The sequence below is a fragment of the Aquarana catesbeiana genome, linkage group LG01 (genome assembly GCF_042186555.1).
Source record: "Aquarana catesbeiana isolate 2022-GZ linkage group LG01, ASM4218655v1, whole genome shotgun sequence".
NCBI lineage: Eukaryota > Metazoa > Chordata > Amphibia > Anura > Ranidae > Aquarana > Aquarana catesbeiana.
Genome location: NC_133324.1, coordinates 354743693 through 354766018, shown reverse-complemented (window position 1 = coordinate 354766018; position 22326 = coordinate 354743693).

Genomic DNA, 22326 nt, shown 5'->3' with positions numbered 1-22326 from the left:
ATCCTAGGGGAGGTAATTGAGATAAACTCATACTTCAACGTGAAACACTCTGGTAATGTTGGCTGGAACTTCTAATGCCGCGTATACACAACCAGACTTTACGGCATACTTTGCCCGGCGGACTTTTCGACGGACTTTACGATGGACTTTCCGAATGAACGGACTTGCCTACACACGATCAACCAAAGTCCGACGGATTCGTACGTGCTGATGTACGACCGGACTAAAACAAGGAAGTTCATAGCCAGTAGCCAATAGCTGCCCCAGCGTTGTTTTTTGTCCGTCGGACTAGCATACAGACGAGCGGACTTTTCGACCGGACTCGAGTCCGTTGGATAGATTTGAATCATGTTTCAAAATCTAAGTCCATCAAACTTTTGAGAAAACAAAGTCCACTGGAGTCCACACACAATCGAATTGTCCGACAAAATCCGGTACGCCGGACCAAGTATGCCCTAAAGTCCGATCGTGTGTACTCAGCATTAGGGTTCTTCGTTTTTCCTTTTATTTATTTTCCTAATTTTTGTTTTTGTTTTTTTATCTTTTTCTTCATTTTTACATTGTGACTTAGAAATTCAGATTCAATTTGGTGACTCTTAGATATAATTAAACAGTTACTGATGATATGTATTTCATATATTAAATGTTATGTTATGTTACTTTATTTTATCTTATTGTTTTTGTATTAAAGGGTTTGTAAACCCTCGTTCTTTTTTTTTTTAAAATAACAAACATATCATACTTACCTCCACTGTGCAGTTCATTTTGCACAGAGTGGCTCCGATCATCATCTTCTGGGGTCCCCCAACGGTGCTCGCGGCTCCTCCCCGCAACGTGAAACCCCCTAGCAGAAGCGCTCTCCCTGGGGGTTACTGTGCAGGTGCGCTCCCGAGTCCAGCATTTGCATCCATAAACACAGAATGCTGGACTCGGCGCCTGCGTCATTGGATTTGATTGACAGCAGCGGGAGCCAATGGCTGAGCTGCTATCAATTTATCTAATCAAGAGCCGAGAACCCCCGGCAGAGAGGTAGAATGCGTCTCCGCCATGGGAACGAACAGGTGAGTGCAATGGGGGGCTGCTCAGTGACAGAAGTTTTTTCACCCTAATGCATAGAATGCATTAAGGTGAAAAAACACGAGGGTTTACAACCCCTTTAAGCAACATCTGCTGTGGATTTTTCTTTCCCCCTTTAGGATCCATCATGTAGGTCCATATGGAGCACATTTCCATTCTGATCCACTTCTGGGCTCCCTTGGTATGTTTGTTTTCTAGGCTGGATTTGCCCTTTTCCATCATGGCTGCCCCAGACTCCCTGCCCTCAGGATGTTTGTTTTGCGTGGTGGCCGGGTTTTTGGCTTCATTCGGCGGGTTTGCGGCCCTGGAGGATGGCGGGGAGACATGTTTGACTTCATGGTCCTCACCTCGCTGTCTGGCTTCACACTTGCAGATCTCATGGTGTGTGAGAGCTGTTTTGAGACATCGCGCATGTGTCGGTTTGACGCATGCGCACGTCTGATACATTCTTTATATATTTTTAGCTGTTTCTGGCTTTAGATCTCTTTGAGAAAATTTTGAATAGAGTCCCTGTTCATCTAGATGCGTCCATCTGCGATTTACTGACAGCATGAGGTACAGCGTATACAGATATATACCTCTATATGATTCATTAATTATTTTGTCATGGATTCATTATTTATTTATGTATTTTCTCTTTTAGACCCTATAATTTTCTACAGAGACCCGTTTAACTGGATTTTTGAGTTCCCTTGACCTAGCCAAGACTTTGGTATGAATAACTACCATTATCTACCATCTACGTGATTAAGTAATATGGCTAAATACATTTTTCTAAATAAAAAAATTCCTTATTTTCTTATTAGATCTTTATTGGTATCCTGGTCTGGCTCCCTTACCCTCCGGGATGGGCCATCCTTTTGGGCTGCCTGCATAACTGCATCTTTTGGTAAGATGATCCACTTCAAGGGCCTCCTCAGCAGATATATGATCTACCTTTATCTTATGTAGCGCTGGTAGATTTTTAATCTACCGCTTGTATGTAAATTTAGTGGATCATCTGTTCTGTACATAGTTCAGATTTAATCTATGGCTATATTAGCTTCTGTTCCAGCCTTGGTTGTGTTGCATGCAGTTCCACTCCATCGCCTGTAGCTGTCGGTGTCACTACAGACCGGAGCTGGAAAGCAACAGACTGAGGTGTATTGAGTGCTCTTCTTTCTCAGAGGTAACTCGGCAGAGGTTGTCCCCTGCGGTGCATTCTGGGAAGGGGTATTTAAGGGACAGATGCCATATTTCTTGGTCTCTTTCTTTCCACCTGCTGGCCCTTCTGGCTGACAGGTATGTGCTAGGAGTCCTACCTCGTGGTCCTCCGGGCCGGAGGACTGCGTTGCTGCAGGGTGTGAGTGGGCCCAGAAGTCTGTCTGGGGCCTACTACAACTGTTGCAGAGATGGTCCTGTGCTGTCTGTCCTGCGGGAAGAAGCCGGACAATTGAGAAGAATCCAGGGGAGGACCCGTCTTGGAAGGATCATGCGGGGCCTCAATTGGAGGATGCATCTTAAGTTAACCTACCACATAGTACTGCCAGGTCAGCTTAAAGGTTCTGGTACTGTGTTGCTGTTCATCGGAAACTACTACATCCTGTGGCAGAGGATCTTACAGTTTTGTTCTACTCAAGTCTGTGGCAGAGACTTTCTGTTCGTGCTGCGCTCCGGCTGCTAGGTTAGTGAGAGAGTCCTATCCGGGCGGGCAAAGATTTAATCCTGAACTAAGTCAACTGAATTCATCCCTGAGATTTCAATTCCTTAGTGCTACACCAAGAAAAGGTATATGAACTTCCCTGCAACTCTTCTTCTACCTCTTTCCTGCTACTTCTTCCAGGTATCTCCCATTAAAGCATTGGAAAAGTACTAAAGTGACTGTTGCCTACATTGTCAGATAATAAGCTCAACGTGAACTCTAAGTCTGGTATTGGTGAAACTACAGGTAAAAAGGTGATGGAAACAGCCCGCTTTAAATCAGCAGCTCCACCGTGAGTTATTGCTACACTTATATGTAATTTGATGTGATCATATGATTAATGTATGTTTTTCTTTATTTGTAGTTATATGATAATCACTGTAAAAAGCCTTGTGTATGTGTACTATAAAGCTTCTGAAGAAGCAGTAGACTTCATGCGTGAAACATGTAGAGCAATCTATACACAGATGGTAGTACTGTTCCAGATGTCACAACAGTGTGACTGTAGAGTTAATGTATCTTGATTATCATTGTTGGTTTTAGTCATATTTGTATTTCTATATATATATATGTAGCGCTGATAGATTTGCAATCTACCGCAGATTAGGTAAATTTAGTAAATTGTGTGTTAAGAAGGTTAAAAGTTCGCCTCTGTTCCAGCTTGGCTGACGTTGTGTGTGCTTCCGTGCTGACCGGTGGATGTCGCTGTTACCATTAGTCAGTGTTAGAAGGGCAACGTGTCGAAGTGTATAGATGCTCCTCTGTCTCGGAGACAAGCTCGGTGGAGGTGGTCCTCCGAGTTGCATTCTGGGAAGGGGGTATTTATGGGACAGACGCCATGTTCTAGGGTTGTTTTGCAGCCACCTTCTGGCCCTCCTGGCCGACAGGTATGCGTTAAGGAGCTACCTCGTGGTCCTCCGATCGGGAGGCCCACGATGCTAAGGCGCAGGGGTGGGTCCAGAGGCTTGTCTGGGGCCTACCACCGCGGCCGAGGAATGGTCCTGAGCTGTCGGTCCTGTGTGACGAAGCTGGACAGCCAAGGAGATCCCAGGGGAGGACCCGTCTTGGAGAGATCACGCAGCGTACTGGTCTATAGAGGGGCCTGGTGACTCGGCTGGAGGACGTATCCAAAAGAAGTAACCATACAGCATAGTGTCGCCGGTTTGGCTTAAAGGTTCAGGCACTGTGACTGACTGTTCACTGCAGAAGATGTGATACATCCTGTGGCAGAGGATCGTGCAGATTTACCCCCCCCAAATAAGTCTGTGGCAGAGACTTTAGATTCGTGCTGCGTACTGGCTGCTAGAGAGGCCTATCCAGACGAGCAAAGAGTGCATCCCATGAGGGGAACGCATTCCACATAATTATCTGAATTCTATCGGGACATTTGTCGCTAAGATTTTGCAAGATGATATTTGAGTTTCTCCTGAGAGTTTCCATTTCCGTCTCTTTCCTGCTACTTCCTAAAGTTTGACTGTTCAATAAAGCATTGAAAACGTACTCCAGTGTTGGTGCATGTGTCGTCCAGCAGTAAACGCAACGGAACCCCTAGACCCGGTGCTGGTGAAATAGAGGGAAGCAAAGTGAAGGTAACAGACCTGCTTAAACTAGCAGCTCCACCGTGAGTTAGTGCTACATATATATATATATATACAGTGGGGACGGAAAGTATTCAGACCCCCTTACATTTTTCACTCTTTGTTATATTGCAGCCATTTGCTAAAATCATTTAAGTTCATTTTTTTCCCTCATTAATGTACACACAGCACCCCATATTGACAGAAAAACACAGAATTGTTGACATTTTTGCAGATTTATTAAAAAAGAAAAACTGAAATATCACATGGTCCTAAGTATTCAGACCCTTTGCTGTGACACTCATATATTTAACTCAGGTGCTGTCCATTTCTTCTGATCATCCTTCAGATGGTTCTACACCTTCATTTGAGTCCAGCTGTGTTTGATTATACTGATTGGACTTGATTAGGAAAGCCACACACCTGTCTATATAAGACCTTACAGCTCACAGTGCATGTGAGAGCAAATGAGAATCATGAGGTCAAAGGAACTGCCTGAAGAGCTCAGAGACAGAATTGTGGCAAGGCACAGATCTGGCCAAAAATTTCTGCTGCACTTAAGAGCACAGTGGCCTCCATAATCCTTAAATGGAAGACGTTTGGGACGACCAGAACCCTTCCTAGAGCTGGCCGTCCGGCCAAACAGAGCTATCGGGGGAGAAGAGCCTTGGTGAGAGAGGTAAAGAAGAACCCAAAGATCACTGTGGCTGAGCTCCAGAGATGCAGTCGGGAGATGGGAGAAAGTTGTAGAAAGTCAACAATCACTGCAGCCCTCCACCAGTCGGGGCTTTATGGCAGAGTGGCCCGACGGAAGCCTCTCCTCAGTGCAAGACACATGAAAGCCCGCATGGAGTTTGCTAAAAACACCTGAAGGACTCCAAGATGGTGAGAAATAAGATTCTCTGGTCTGGTGAGACCAAGATAGAACTTTTTGGCCTTAATTCTAAGCGGTATGTGTGGAGAAAATCAGGAACTGCTCATCACCTGTCCAATACAGTCCCAACAGTGAAGCATGGTGGTGGCAGCATCATGCTGTGGGGGTGTTTTTCAGCTGCAGGGACAGGACAACTGGTTGCAATCGAGGGAAAGATGAATGCGGCCACGCACAGGGATATCCTGGATGAAAACCTTCCCCAGAGTGCTCAGGACCTCAGAGTGGGCCAAAGGTTTACCTTCCAACAAGATAATGACCCTAAGCACACAGCTAAAATAACGAAGGAGTGGCTTCACAACAACTCAGTGACTGTTCTTGAATGGCCCAGCCAGAGACCTGACTTAAACCCAATTGAGCATCTCTGGAGAGACCTAAAAATGGCTGTCCGCCAACGTTTACCATCCAACCTGACAGAACTGGAGAGGATCTGCAAGGAGGAATGGCAGAGGATACCCAAATCCAGGTGTGAAAAACTTGTTGCATCTTTCCCAAAAAGACTCATGGCTGTATTAGATCAAAAGGGTGCTTTTACTAAATACTGAGCAAAGGGTCTGAATACTTAGGACCATGTGATATTTCAGTTTTTCTTTTTTAATAAATCTGCAAAAATGTCAACAATTTTGTGTTTTTCTGTCAATATGGGGTGCTGTGTGTACATTAATGAGGTAAAAAAATGAACTTAAATTATTTTAGCAAATGGCTGCAATATAACAGAGTGAAAAATTTAAGGAGGTCTGAATATTTTCCGTCCCCACTGTATATATAAATATTTGTAATAAAATCTATAAAACTTTTATCTGAGACTGTTATCTTCAGTTGTCATACGGTACCATTAACCGCTTCAGCCCCGGAAGATTTGGCTGCTAAATGACCAGGACATTTTTTGCAATTCGGCACTGTATCGCTTTAACTGACAAGTGCGCAGTCGTGCAACGCTGCACCCAAACAAAGTTGATGTCCTTTTTTTTCCCCACAAATAGAGCTTTCTTTTGGTGGTATTTGATCATGTCTGCGGTTTTTATTTTTTGCACTATAAACAAAAAAAGAACGACAATTTTGAAAAAACTCAATATTTTGTACTTTTTGCTATAATAAATATCCCCATTTTTTTAAATCTAATTTTTTCTCAGTTTAGGCCGAAATGTATTCTTCTACATATTTTTGGTAATAAAAATTGCAATAAGCATACATTGATTGGTTTGTGCAAAAGTTATAGCATCTACAAAATAGGGCATAGATTTGTAGCATTTTTATTATTATTATTTTTTTTAGTAATGACGGCGATCTGCAATTTTTAATGGGACTGCGACATTATGGCAGACACATCGGACACTTTTGACACATTTTTGGGACCATTGGCATTTATACAGCGATCAGTGCTATAAAAATGCACTGATTACTGTAAAAATGTCACTGGCAAGGAAGGGGTAAAACACTAGGGGACGATCAAGGGGTTAACTGTGTTCCCTCTCTGTGTTCTTACTGAAGGGGGGATGGGAGTGTCTAGGGGAGATGACAGTTCGCTGTTCATACTTTGTATGAACAATCAGTCTCTTCTCCCCTCAGAGAACCGGAAACTGTGTGTTTACACACACAGATCCTGGTTCTCATTGTGTCACGAGCGTTAGCGGGAGCCCGGTGGTGATTGCGACGCTGGGCACTTGCATTGGCTCCGGGGATGAGCAGCGGGCAAAGCGACGTTACATAACGTCGTTTTGCCCAGCCGTGCTATTCTGCCGTAGTAAAACTGTGGCGGCTGGTCGGCAAGTGGTTAAAGTCCACTCCTAGCCTCCCTTTCCTATTTTTCTTTCCATAAATTTGGGACAAAGGTACCATATTGTAATATTAAATTCCAGTGTTGCACTTCCTTTAAAAGGGAGGTCTGATATCACCACACATAATGGATTTGTAGATTAAACACAATACGCCTTTGGTAGAGAGTTACTACGGCAAGCATCTTCAAAAGAGTTAAGGGCAAGTGGCAAATCTGTGTGTTTCAGGTTCAGTTTCACAAAATTGTATATTTGAAGAAACCAGACAAATTCAGTAAAGGGGATTTTGTGGGAAGCTTGCAAGGTATTAAAGCTTAACATATCTTTCAGTGTTAACAAATCATATATCCAAAGGAAGGCCGACTCTGCCAACCACTGAAATCTCCTGGGTTCTTCTTGCCGTGGCACAGAAGAAGGTCTGAGAAGCAGAGCCAGGGCTGTTTTAAATTCAGAATTGTGACACTGGGAGATAAAAAACCAACAATTGGGGAGGGATTAGACTGGGTGTGAACACAACTTGGTCTGTTTGACCTAAATAGAACAATATACAAAATAATTTATATAGTAACAAACATCAGTATTATTACAATTTCATTATTACTGTGCAAACAGTTAGCATGACAAGTATTGTCAGTTAGAACATAGATAACTTACATGGTAAACATTTCAGACAGAGCATGTCTGAAAGGAATAAATGAATGAAATCACGCCTGAGAGGCAGAGACATCTCTTTCCAAGACACATTAGCACACCCGGTCACAGAAGGGGCACGAGATCTGCTAAATGAATAGGATAATAGTAGTAATTAGACAGTATTGAAATACATGTATGAAACACTAAGTTATGCAGACATACCATATAGCATGTGGCCATGCATTTATGGTCTGCTGTAAATGGATTAGAGGAAACAAATATACCTTGGAAAAAGTGTGCTTGTCAGTGCATGTCATGCCAAAGTAAACTGAGGGGCCGGCATATGAGTGATTGTAGAATGGATGGCAGCCAATCACAATGTTGATAGTGATGGGCAATAGTTGTCTCCATAAGGAGGAGGAGCGAACCGGCATGTACGCCAAGACAGATCCTCCCAGAGTCCTCCGGCGAAGCGGCGCGTGGCCCTGCCCCGGTGAAGGGGCAGGACCACGTGATGTGTCATCACACTGCCAATGCGCAAATGGCGCCACCTGCGCCTCAAGAGGGAGCGCAAACGGTACTTGTCATGCTAACTGTTTGCACAGTAATAATGAAATTGTAATAATACTGATGTTTGTTACTTTATACTAATTTTGTATACTCTCTTTGTAGAGACTTTATACCCATGTGAATTTATAACAAAATCTCTGAAGAAGGACTTTCAGTCCGTAACATGTAAGGTGTTATATGCTGTATTGACCGCCACTAGCCCACTCTACTATAGGACAGTGACTAGTTCATACAACTGCATTATTCTGGGTACTGATAGATTGTGCTTATGTTCAATGTACATGTTTTACATGCATACTTTTATCAATGTTTAATAAATAAAAGAATTTTTACTCTTTATACTCCTTGCTTTGGCCCAGGGGCGTAACTATAGGGGGCGCAAGAGTCGCAGCCGCGACTGGGCCCTGTGCTGCAGGGGGCCCATGCGGCCCCCCTTTACACATGGCCGGCGGCATCATAGGCTAGGAGTACCAGTGCGTGCGCCGTGTGCATGGGTGGCTGCTGGCTAGAGGCGGGGAGTGACTAGCAGAGCTCCATGCTCGAGTACTGCACTGGCTGCTCTTTAGTTCTGCATTCCCTTCATGACCTGTGTCCACAGCCAGCTCCTCTGGGTCCCCCTCTCCTGCTTCATGCAGCGCCGCTCAGTCCGTGTTAATCCCGCCCCCTGAGTCGGCTCACACTGCACTGCATGCTTCTCCCGGGCAAACAAACTAAGCACACAGATGCAGTGCAGCCCTGTGAGAGCCGGCTCCTCGGAGGATATCGCAGGCTTGTCTGCCAGCCCCCCTTCTCCCCCGTCATACACAGATGACAGGTCTTTCTGGAAGATAAACTGATCTTCTGTGCAGCACTCTGGAGAGAGCCCAGGTCACCATGGATGCGTGCCCGGCCTGCAGCTTGGTCATGGTGAGTGAGATGACCCCATCCCCCACACATACCATCACATACCCACCTCCATCACCCCTGAGACAGGGACCCCATCTCCCCTAAGGACAGGGACCCCATCTCCCCTAAGGACAGGGACCTCATCTCCCCTAAGGACAGGGACCTCATCTCCCCTGGGGACAGGGACCCCATCTCCCCTAAGGACAGGGACCCCATCTCCCCTAAGGACAGGGACCCCATCATCTCTGAGACAGGGACACCATCTCCCCTAAGGACAGGGACCCCATCTCCCCTAAGGACAGGGACCCCATCATCTCTGAGACAGGGACACCATCTCCCCTAAGGACAGGGACCCCATCACCCCTGAGACAGGGACCCTATCCCCCGGGGGAAAGGGACCCCATATCTCCTGGGGACAGGGACCCTCTTCTCCCCTAAGGACAGGGACCCCATCACCCCTGGGGACAGGAACCCCATCATCTCTGAGACAGGGACCCCATCTCCCCTACGGACAGGGACACCATCACCACTAAAACAGGGACCCCGTCACACCTAAGGAAAGGGACCCCATCACCCCTGGGGAAAGGGACCCCATCACCTCTGAGACAGGGACCCTATCTCCCCTAAGGACAGGGACCCTATCTCCTCTAAGGACAGGGACCCCATCTCCCCTAAGGACAGGGACCCCATCTCCCCTAAGGACAGGGACCCCATCTCCCCTGGGGACAGGGACCCCATCACCCCTGGGGACAGGGACCCCATCACCCCTGGGGACAAGGACCCCATCTCCCCTAAGGACAGGGACCCCATCACCCCTGGGGACAAGGACCCCATCTCCCCTAAGGACAGGGACCCCATCTCCCCTAAGGACAGGGACCCCATCTCCCCTGGGGAAAGGGACCCCATCACCCCTGGGGAAAGGGACCCCATCACCCCTGGGGACAGGGATCCCATCACCCCTGGGGACAGGGACCCCTTCTCATCTGGGGACAGGGACCCTCTTCTCACCTGAGGACAGGGCCCTCCTCTCACCTGGGCACAGGGACCCTCTTTTCACCTGGGGACTGGGACCCCATCCTCCCTAGGGACAGGAACCTCATCTCCCCTGGCTATGGGGACTCCATCTTACCTAGGGATCCCATCTTCCCTGGGGACCAGGACCCCACCTCCCCTAAGAACAGAAACCCCATCTACAGACCATAATGGCTGGCAAGGCTGGCGTCAGCCATCCTAGGGTGCCAGGATGCAGGAGGGGGCAGAACACACAGAGGAAATCTGAATCCCCAGCTATTTGGGGGGTGTACCATCAGGGGTCACTGGACACCAGGGGGGGGAGGTACAGCAGTACCAGCATGCGGTCACTAGAGATGGGTACAGCAGTAGCAGCAAGGTGTGCACTCCAGCCCCTGTGTGCTCTTTCCCGGACCTTCTCGTCGGCTCTGCCAGGTTCCTCCATCCTCTTTCCTGCTGGCTGCTGCCGGGGATCTTGTATGACGGAGAGTGGGAAATGGGCCAGTAAATGTGTAGCGATCACTGACTCTGTCCATTCATAACTGTGGCATATAGTAAACTGCGTTTACTATGCTTCAGTTTATGAATGGGCAGGAAGCTCTGTACAGGGCTATTCCTGTCCATTCATTCTATGTAGCTGAGGCTACAAAGAAGGAGATTGGGGGCTCAGTCTTCCTCTTTGTCTTAAAGGTGGAACATCATAGGTCTGTTTAGACCTCTGAAATGTCACCAAAGCCCCCCCACGGGGCTCCTAATAAATTGTAAAAAAATAATAAAAAACTACTGATACCAGTGGCAGAACTACAGGGCTCACAAAGGTCGTACCTGTAATCGGGCCCTGGAGTTCCACCAGCTGACATGGAGGGAAGGGCCCCGGCTGGGATTCAGGGGGGCCCTTAATGGTTTCTTGCACCGGGGCCCTGAAGGTTCTAGTTACGCCACTGCTTTGGCCTGTCTATTAAAGACCCTAAGGGGTTCCTTCCACCATGCCTTTGGCACCAGGTGCTTTTTTACTATTTGAGAGGTAAACAAAGTCAACAAATGTTTAAATTATGAGTAATGAAGGGTTAGAATCCCCAGGTTTTTATTGCTATCTGGGTCCCTTTTTTTTGGAGGTTCACCCTGTATATGTTCCCATACAGTGACTGGCATTGATCAGGTGCAGAAAAACACCAGTCACCATATGGTGTAACCAGGGGCATATCATGAAATGAGTGGGCCCTTGTGCAAGATAAAAAGTGGGCCCGAGGCAGTGGGAAAATGCGGTGGCAAAATGTAGACGTGGCTTAAATTGCATGAACTATTGGGCGTGGCTTAAATGGGTGTGGTTTAATAGAGTCCTTGATGACTTACATAGTGCAGAATGTGGTAATGTTAAATAGGGAATGTACAGTGCAGATTGTACAGCGGTGGGTAGTATGTGCTTGAGAGGGGTGTGGAGTGTATGGAGGTAGGTAGCATAAGCAGAAAGGTGTGGAGTGTATGGTGGTGGGTAGTATGTGTAGGAGAGGAGTGCGGCATGTATGGTGGTGGGTAGTATGTGCAGAAATGCAGTATGAGGTGTATGGTGGTGGGTAATATGTGCAGAAGAGGAATATGGAGTGTATGGTGATGGGTAGTATGTGCAGGAGAGGAGTGCTGAGTGTATGGAAGTGGGTAGTATGTGCAGGGAGAGGAGTGCAGAGTGTATGGAGGTGGGTAATATGTGCAGAAGAGGAGTAGAGAAGGTATGGTGATGGGTAGTATGTGCAGGAGAGTAATGTGGAGTGTATGGAGGTGGGTAGTATGTGCAGAAGACGAGTATGGAGTGTATGGTGGAGGGTAGTATGTGCAGGAGAGGAGTGCGGAGAGTATGAAGGTGGGTATTATGTGCAGGAGAGGAGTGCTGAGTGTATGGAGGTGGGTAGTATGTGCAGAGGAGGAGTATGGAGTGTATGGTGGTGGGTATTATATGCAAGAGAGGAGTGCAGAGTGTATGGAGGTGGGTAGTATGTGCAGGAGAGGAGTGCGGAGTGTATGGAGGTGGGTAGTATGTGCAGGGAGAGGAGTGCAAAGAGTATGGAGGTGGGTAGTATGTGCAGAAGAGGAGTATAGAATGTATGGTGATGGGTAGTATGTGCAGGAGAGTAGTGTGGGGTTTATGGAGGTGGGTAGTATGTGCAGGAGAGGAGTGCAGAGAGTATGGAGGTGGGTAATATGTGCAGGTGAGGAGTGCGGAGTGTACGGCGGTGCGTAGTATGAGCAGGATGGTGTCAGAAGGACAGTGGACAGTGTCAGTAGTTCTTTATTTTAATTTTTTTTACATGCTTTTTTTACAATTACATTTTTTTAGTTTAGTTTTTTTTTTGTTCAAAATGCTTTTTGGCTGCAACAATTTCATATGTTTTTCAGTTTTTTTCACAATGCTTTTTTTGGGGGGGGGGGGGGATTGGGACTGTGTTGGTAGGGCGGGAGGGTGTCAATAGTTTTTTATTTTATATTATTTTTTTACAAAATTTTATTTTTTATCATTTTTTTACAATTAATTAATAATTTTGTAATATTTATTGCAATTTTTTTTATTAGCCCTGTTGGGAGGCTTCTTAATAGACCCCTGACATCTCCCCATTGAAACAGAGAAATGGAGTGAGGACACGGTATCCCCAGTCCCTTTCTCAGCAGCTTCAGCATTGAAGATGAATGAACAGGGGACAGCTGCTCCTGTCCATTCATAAACTGAAGCATAATAACACACAGTTTACTCTGCTCAGTTATCACAGGACACAGGAGTGAGCGATCACTCTCTATGTCCAATTCAGAAAAGGAAGGGGCCAGTAAATGACATATATACTGGCCCCTTCCTACGCTCTCCATCGTGACATGGGGGGGCAGATGAGGGAGGGGCAGATGAGGAGCACACAGAGGGCCGGAGGAGGAGCACCTTGGGCCGGAGAACACGAGGGTACGGTGGACATTGGGGTGATGATCGGTGCAGCACTGCAGAGGGGGGACCGTTGCGAGCACTGATCTCCCTGTATGGGATTTCAGCTGTGTGGGACTTCATTTATACTCAGGGGACTCCTGATTTTTTGGTATATCCATACCTGTTGTCCCTGGAGGCTGATTTTAGACTTTCAACATTGAGTCTAACACCCACCCCTCCCCCGTATGTGTGAAGAGTGTCTGTGTGTATGCAAGTGAGCCCGGGCTGCTATTTTTTCATTTTTATTGTGACAACATTGCCATGATGTTTTAATATTGGTGAAGGTTCTTACTGTTTTTTGGCTATTTGCCACATGTTATTGGAATTGTTTCTTTTTCTTTTCTCAATAAATAAACTTTGTATCTATACCACTGAGCGTTCCATATTGAAGCCCCTTTACAAACCTCCTTGACTTTTTTCTGTATACTCTTGGCTTTGGGAACCCCAACCCATTAAGTTGAGTCGGTAATATACATATTATCTAAATTTTCAGCGTTGTTATTTTCCCTATTTTACTATGTATTTTTGAAATACTATGTATTTTTGAATTTTACCAGGTATGCCACCCTGGACCACCAGGGATGCCAGTCAGTGCCCACACATGATGCCAATCAGTGCCCATAGGCAATGCCTGCCAGTGCCATCAGTGTCTATCAGTGCCACCTATCAGTGCCGCCTATTAGTACCACCCATAAGTACCCATCAGTGCAGCCTTTCAGTGCCCATCAGTGTCACCTATTAGTGCCCATCAGTGCCACCTATGAGTGTCCATCAGTGCTGCCGATCAATGCCCATCAGTGCTGCCTATCAGTGCCCATCAGTGCTGCCTATCAGTGTTGCCTATCAGTGCCCATTATTAGTGCCACCTCATTGGTGCCACCTCATCAGTGCCGCCTTATCAGTGCCCATCAGTGAAGGAGAAAATGTACCTTTTTAAAAAAAAACATGCAGAGGTGATCAAATACCACCAAAAGAAAGCTCTATTTGTGGGAACAAAATGATAAAATTTTGTTTCAATACAGTGTAGCATGGCCGCGCAATTGTCATTTAAAAAGTGACAGCACTGAAAGCTGAAAATTGGCCTGGGCAGGAAGGGTGAAAAGTGCCTGGTAGTGACGTGGTTAAACATGTATTGCAATGTATGTGAACTAAAATCCTTCCTTGTGTGCAAAGTTTGGTAGAAGGGGTGTATAGCAGTGTGCAGAGGGTTCATTCAAAATTTTAAGTACTGCTTGTACTGACCCTGTGTCACATCTACCCCAACACAGGTGGTCAGACACTATAGCTAGCTACTGTGTTTTTCACCTATAGCAGCCCCTTTTCCCATAAGGCAAGCAGGCCTACCGGTACTCAGTTGCCTTCAGGACTTATACACAATGCTATAGTGCCTGGCCACCACACCATGGCAGATGCGAACTAAGCAAAGCAAACAGATAATTGCGGTTAGCAGACAGCATGGTTCTATGACAGTCCAGGTAAAAGGCAGGCTGAGTTCAGGGAATAGTCAAAATCTGGTCCAAAGTCATATACAGGGAAATCCAATCTAGCAGAGCAGGGCAGACAGACAGGGAGCTTGTTTAGGAACAACACACGTATCAGTGTCTATCGCAAGCATGAGACCGAGCATTTGGCTTGCTTATAACAGGTGACTGACCACATCAATCACCTTGCAGGTGGACAAAGACAGGGAGAATGCAATAGCCAAAACCCAGATGCAGGGATGAGGAGCAGGAGCACTAAGTGATCCTGATGTTACCCCCCCTCTGAGGAAGGGCCCCTGGACCCCTTGGAGCAGGTTTGTCAGGATTCTGGCGATGGAAGTTCCACACAAGTCTCTTAGCGTGAACAGATGCAGCTGGGACCCAAACATTTTCTTCAGGACCAAAGCCCATCCAGGCCACCAGATACTGGACAGAATTCCTTACTTTCCTGGAGTCCAGAATATGTTCTACCTCATAGTCTTCCTGTCAGTTGACCATGAGCGGAGGACTGAGATGAAACAATGGTATCCCTCTAAAGGGATTTTGGAAGAGAAACATGGAAAACATTAGGGATCCTCATAGAGGCAGGAAGTTGTAAGCTAAAGGATACTGGGTTTACCTGGTGAATAACTTATTAAGTCCCAATAAACCTAGGAGCCAGTTTCTGTGAGGGAACTTTGAGAGACAGATTTTTCATGGACAGCCAGACCTGATCCATGACCTTAATCTGAGGAGCCTAGGAGCGGAGATGAGATGACAAGTTAGCCTGGGCTTTACTCCAAATCTGATAAAATGTATGAACTGTGGTGTTAGCATCGGGAATGTCAGAAGAAATGTCAGAGAACGAACAGGATTTAGAATGAAAACCATAAATGCAATAGAAAGGAGAAATTCCAGTAGAAGAATCAGGCAAGTTATTATAAGCAAATTCAGCCCAGGGCAATACTGAGGACCATTCCACTTGCTTACCAGAGACAAATCAGCAAAGATAGGTCTTCAGGGATTGGTTCGTCCTCTCAGTTTGCCCAATCGTTTGAGGATGATAAGCAAACGAAAAAGTGAGGCTGGTTCCCAAGAGGACACAGAAGGCTTTCCAGAACCTGGAAACAAATTGTGTACCGTTGTCGGAGGCAATGTTCTGGGGCACCCCGTGGAGCCTAAGCATTTCTCGGACAAACAAGGAAGCCAGGATTTTCAAGGAGGGGAGTTTGGCAAATGGAATGAAATGAGCCATTAGCCATACTAAAGGGATCCACTACCACCCAGATGGCTGTGAGCCCATTTGAGGGGGGCAGTTCTACAATAAAGTCCATGGCTATGTGCGTCCAAGGGTGTTTAGGGACAGGCAAGGGTAGGAGTAGTCCAAAGGGCTTGACCTTTGAGGACTTGAGCAAGCACAGGTTTTGCAAGCTTTTACAAAGGAACAGGTTTCCTTACGGAGAGAGGGACACCAAAGCCTGCGAGAAATCAAGAAAAAAAGTTTTAGCAATTCCTGGGTGCCCGGCAGTCTTAACATCATGTACTTCAGAAAGCACTTTAGGCCTAAGATGGAGTGGAACAAACAGCTTTCCTGGGGGTAGATTGGACTAAGCAGTAGACTGAACCTTTAAAATAGAGTCCGAAAGGTCAGGCGAAAGGGCCCCTATCACTTGTGCTGGAGGTAAGATATTATAAATCTTATATGAAGTTCCCGAACAGGGCTCAAAACTGCGAGACAAGGCGTCTGCCTTTAGAACCAGGACAGTAGTGTTCAGCGGTCCATTTACCCTGACGTAAGGTTAGCTTCTGCTGAGTGGGCACGATCAGGATCATCATAGAGTAAACCCAGGGCCTTGAAAACCTCTTCAACTGACCCTCTGGCTGGGTCATCTGCGGGGGGACTAAAAGCCCAAGACTGGGGATCCCCCTGCAACCATGTAATAATCAGGTTAACCCGATGTGCTTCCTAACCAGAAGAGTGTGACTTAATCTTAAAATAAAGCAAACAACTATTTTTAAAGTTGGAAAACATATGGGGGTCACCAGAAAAACAATCAGGCAGGTTAAGTTTGGGCTCTGGCTTCTGCGTTACTGCTGGAGGTGCGTTTACACGCAAAGACAGTTCCTGGACTTGGCGTGTCAGTTTACAAATTTCCTCAGCAAATAAACGGGCCTTAGTAGGGTTCATCTTCACAGAATTTTTTATTTTTTTGTTAAAGGCTTGTGATAATGTCATGTCTATCCCAATGCAGGTGGTCAGACACTATAGCTGGCTACTGTGTTCTTCACCTATAGCAGCCCCCTTTCCCATAAGGCAAGCAGGCCCACGGGTACTGTGTTGCCCCCAGGACTTATACACAATGCTATAGTGCCTGGCCACCTCACCAGGGCAGATGCAAACTGAGCAAAGCAAACAGATAATTGCGGTTAGCAAACAGATAATTGCGGTTAGCAGACAGATAGTGTGGTTCTATGACAGTCCAGGTAAAAGGCAGGCTGAGCTCAGAGAATTGTCCAAAGTCATACACAGGGAAATCCAATCTAGCAGAGCAGGGCAGACAATCAGGGAGCTTGCTCAGGAACAACACACGTATCACTGTCTATCACAAGCATGAGAACAAGCGTTTGGCTTGCTTATAACAGGTGACTGACCACATCAATCACCTTGCAGGTGGACAAAGACAGGGAGAATGCAGTAGCCAAAACCCGGATGCTGGAATGAGGAGCAGGAGCACTAAGTGATCCTGACACCCTGGCCTACCTATTAACCACGTGTCTGCCTCCTGTCTGGACCAATCCTTTGCCTGTTTGTTGACCATGTCTCTTCCTGCTGCCTAAGTTGACTCATCTGCATGTCCCACAGATTACGTTCTGGTGAAGCACCAGTCCCAGCCATCCCCTGCAGACAACTGCATGCCTGGAACCACAGGAACTCTTTTGTTCTTTTTCTTCAGCACCCTGTACTTCTTGGCCAGTGAAAATGGCATTCCTGGGGACAACCACATACCAGAAAGCTAGACTTGCTTGGCTTTTAGAAATGGAGACTACTATAGGTGATGCTACACTAAGCTATATTTCCTGAACATTCATAAAGAGGTGACCAATACAATACACTGGTTTTGATATTGTTGGTTGATTTTTGTAATACACAAGGCACATTGTCTAGTACATAATAAGTCCAAAGATTAAAAGTCTCACACATGGTATACCCCCATAGATAGGAGAAGGAGTAGCAGAATGTGTTTTAGGGTGAAATTCTAAGTATTCCCATGCTGTGCATGAAAAAGCATCTTACTAAAGTGACAACTTTGTGAAAAAAAAAAAATTTTTCTTTACAAATTTTCCAAAAACTTGAAGTTTTTGGGGTTGATTTACAGTACTAAAAGCAAATAGACTGTGTTTTTTCAAACTCTAGTTGCCCTCCGCAAGTGCAGTTGTTGCAGAGCTTAGTAAATGAGCTAAGGCTTCACTTTGCAAAGAGTACTCAATCACATGCAAGGAAAATTAAAAAAACAGCATTTTTTCTCGCACATGATTGGATGATGGAAGTCAGCAGAGCTTCTGCTCATTTACTAAGCTCTGGAGCAACTGCACTATGCCTCAAACAAAAATACCTTGGGGTGTTTACTCTCTAAATTGTGGTCATTTTGTATGTGTTTCCACTGTCTTGGTGCTCCAGGGCCTCCAAAAATATAAAAGATAGTCACGGTATTAGATGCCTAATTTATGCCCTTAGAAAGCTTGAAGGTACTCTTTGGATTGTGGGCATCTCTATGTTGCTAGGCCATGAATAGGTCTCACACCTGTGATATCACCATACTCTGGAGGAGTAGTAGAGTATGTTTTGGGGTGTAAATTCTAAGTATACTGATGCTGTGTGTTAGAACATATCTTATTAATTGACAACTTTGTGTAAACAAAATACATTTTAGTTTTCATTTCACATTTTCCCAAAAACTTGTGGCAAAAAATGAAGTCTTCAAAAGACTCACCATACCTCTTAGAAGATGCCTTGGGCTGTTTGCATTACAAAAATCTGGTAATTTTGTGATTGTTTCTACTGTCCTGGTTCTCCAGGGCCACCAAAAATGTGATAGGTAGTCAGGAAATTAGATGTGTATATGCACTTTCACTGGGCGAATTTCTATGCAATCTATTAATCATTACTAGGGATGAGCCTGCGGTTCAAGTCAAACATTGGGTGTTTATATGTTCTAAAATAAACCGAACATATGGGGCGTTCGTGGAAAATTTGAGCGCTGCGGAATGCCCCATAATGCCCTGCGAGATCGAAGTGCATTGCTGTATGATGATTGGCCAAAGCATGCACCTGATCTGCTTGCTTTGGCCAATCACAGCGCGCTCCGCTGAGAGAGGTGCCTTTGGCCAATCATGGCTCAGGGGGACTAAGTCCACGCCCCACACTATATAAGGCTGCTTACAGAGCAGCCGGGTATAGTGTTGGCGTGGACAGAGAGGTAGCTTGAGTTAGATAAAGCAGGCAGGTTATTCAGTTAGTGGCAGTGTATTATATATATATATATATATATATATATATATATATATATATATATATATATATACACACACACACACACACACACACACACACAGTCAGTCTAAAATATATATATATATATATATATATATATATATATATATATATATATATATATATATATATATATATATACTCTGCTTTATTTAGCATAGACTATATATTCAGTGTTTATGCTATATTCAGTCAGTGCAGGCAGTGTATTAATTCATATATACAGTCTAGTATACTGTGTGTATATATATATATATACTCTGAATTCAGTGTAGTCTATATCTACAGGGCATTCCATGGTGTACTGTTTCTAATACACTTCAGGTGTATTAATATATATATATATATACAGTCTAGTACAGGGATTTGCAATTAGCGGACCTCCTGCTGTTGCAGAACTACAACTCCCATGAGGCATAGCAAGACTCTGACAGCCACAAACATAACACCCAGAGGCATGATGGGTCTTGTAGTTTTGCAACAGCTGGAGGTCCGCTAATTGCATATCCCTGCTCTAGTATGTATATACATATACTCTGCATACAGTGTAACCTAGCTCTACAGTGCATTCTGTAATGGTGTACACAGTTATATGCTGATTTGAAGGCTCTGATATTGGTTCCCAGGTTGAGGAACGGAGTAACGTGAGCCACAGAAGGACAAGAAACTGGCAGTCATGTTTCACAACAGGGCCCATTCCTGCGCCGAACAATAGTATCTGTGAGGGGTTACAGTATTGTGGCCCCACCACTACCTAAAACCCAATTTATCTGCCCCTGTTTAACCACTTCTCGCCCGTCGGCCGTCAAATGACGGCTGGGCAGCGCGGCTCTCAATCTGGGTGGACGTCATATGATGGCCCTCCAGAACGACCGCTCTCGCACGCCCGTGGGGGCATGCATCGCAGGGATCGGTGGTGTGGTGTGTCAGTCTGACACACCGCTACACCAATCTTGGTAAATAACCTCTGATGGAGGCTCTTTACCACGTGATCAGCCATGTCCAATCATGGCTGATCACGATGTAAACAGGAAGAGCCATTGATCGTCTTTTCCTCACTCGCATCTGTCAGATGCGAGTAGAGGAGAGCCGATCGGCTGCTCTCCTGACAGGGGGGTCTGTGCTGATTGTTTATCAGCCCCCCCTCAGATGCCCACCCAGGACCACCAGGATGCCACCAGGACCACCAGGGATTGCCACCACACTGGACCACCAGGTATGCCACCCTAGACCACCAGGGAATGCCAATCAGTGCCCAGGCAGCTGCCAATCAGTGCCCAATCAGTGCCCATCCCCAATGCCTGCCAGTGGCATAATTTATGCCTATCAATGCCATCTATCAGTGCCACATATCAGTGCCACGTATCAGTGCCCATCAGTGCCACCCATAAGTACCCATCAGTGCAGCCTTTCAGTGCCCAGTGTCGCCCATCAGTGCCCACCAGTGCCACCAATGAGTGCCGCCTATCAATGCCCATCAGTGCTGTATATCAGTGCCACCCATCAGTGCTGCCTACCAGTGCTCATCAGTGCCGCCTATCAGTGCCCATCGTCAGTGCCCATCAGTGCCACCTCATTGGTGCCAGGTCATTGGTGCCGCCTTATCAGTGCCCATCAGTGAAGGAGAAAACTTACTTATTTACAAAATTTTATAACAGAAACAAAAGAAAAACAAAAGAAAAACTTTTTTTTTTCAAAATTTTAGGTCTTTTTTTATTTGTTTAGCAAAAAAATAAAAAAACGCAGAGGTGATCAAATACCACCAAAAGAAAGCTCTATTTGTGGGAACAAAATGATAAAAATTCTGTTTGGATACAGTGTAGCGCAATTGTCATTTAAACAGCGACAGCACTGAAAACTGAAAATTGGCTTGGGCAGGAAGGGGGTGTTATTGCCCTGTATTGAAGTAGTTAACAGGGGCATGTAATGACAATTCTTGATATAATATTTCACAGCAGGGTCCATTCCTGCGCCCAACAAGAGTAACTGTGAGGGCTTACACCAAAGGCCCAATTTTCTGCAGAGTATATAGGGCAGGCCGTATAGTATATATACTGCTGTTCAAAGTATATAGTGCCTGGGGGACCCCCATGCCATTTTTTAAAAAATTTTGGTGAGGGGGTTCCCCTTAATATCCATACCAGACCTGAAGGGATTTTGGGGGGGACATCCACGCCATTTTTTTTGGTATTTTTGGTATTTTTATCTACATTGCTGGAGTCCGACAATACATTACAGTTTTAAATGACATTTTTTCCTTTAGAAATGTCATTTTGCTGTGGCTGTACTGCATGGGAGTGCTGTACTGTTATAAACATGGGAAAGATGTGCTGCTTTACAGACATACTAAGGACACTCCCTAGGCACGATATTTAAAGGAATATTTCTTTTTAATTGTTTCACTTTAAGCATTATTAAAATCATTGCTCCCAAAAAAACCAGCAGTTTTTAAAACTTTTTTTGCATTGAAACATGTCGGGACCCGGGTCCCCAAACATTTTTTATGGCACATAAGCCTTTAAAATGAGCACTTGATTTTTCACGTTCGCGTCCCATAGACTTTAACGGTGTTCACGTGTTCGAACAAATTTTTTGCCTGTTCGCATGTTCTGCTGCGAACCGAACAGGGGGTGTTCAGCTCATCCCTAATCATTACACCCCATAGTGTAAGCAGGCCCTAAACATATACAAAAATAAAAGTAATTGAGTGCCCCTCATCTCCCCTTGTCCATTTACATGCATTTCCTCCTTGTAGGGGAAAAGAAGGGGAGACTGAATGACACTATCCCTTCACTGTACTAGAACCAAAGCTATCAACTGAGCATTGGAAGAAGAGCGCTGTCTGTAATATCCAGCATTACGGAAACTGTGATTTGTACAATAGTAAGGAAAGGGATGGTCGGCACTCAGGATGACATCTTAAAAATGGTATTCCGCTTGCCTACCGCTTCACGCACATATACTGCGGCAGAAGGGCATGTACAGGCATGCTAACGTACCTGTACATTGCCCTTTAATAAGCAGCTTGCGGGCATGCGCCACAAGCTCCGTGAGTGTGATCGTAGGCCCCGCAGACTCGATGTCCGCGGGGATACCCGCGATCGTCTAACAGAGAGGAAGAAGAGGGAAATGCTGATGTAAACAAGCATTTCCCCGTTCTGCCTAATGACACTGACGCTGATCATAGCTCCCTGTGATCAGGAGCGGTGATC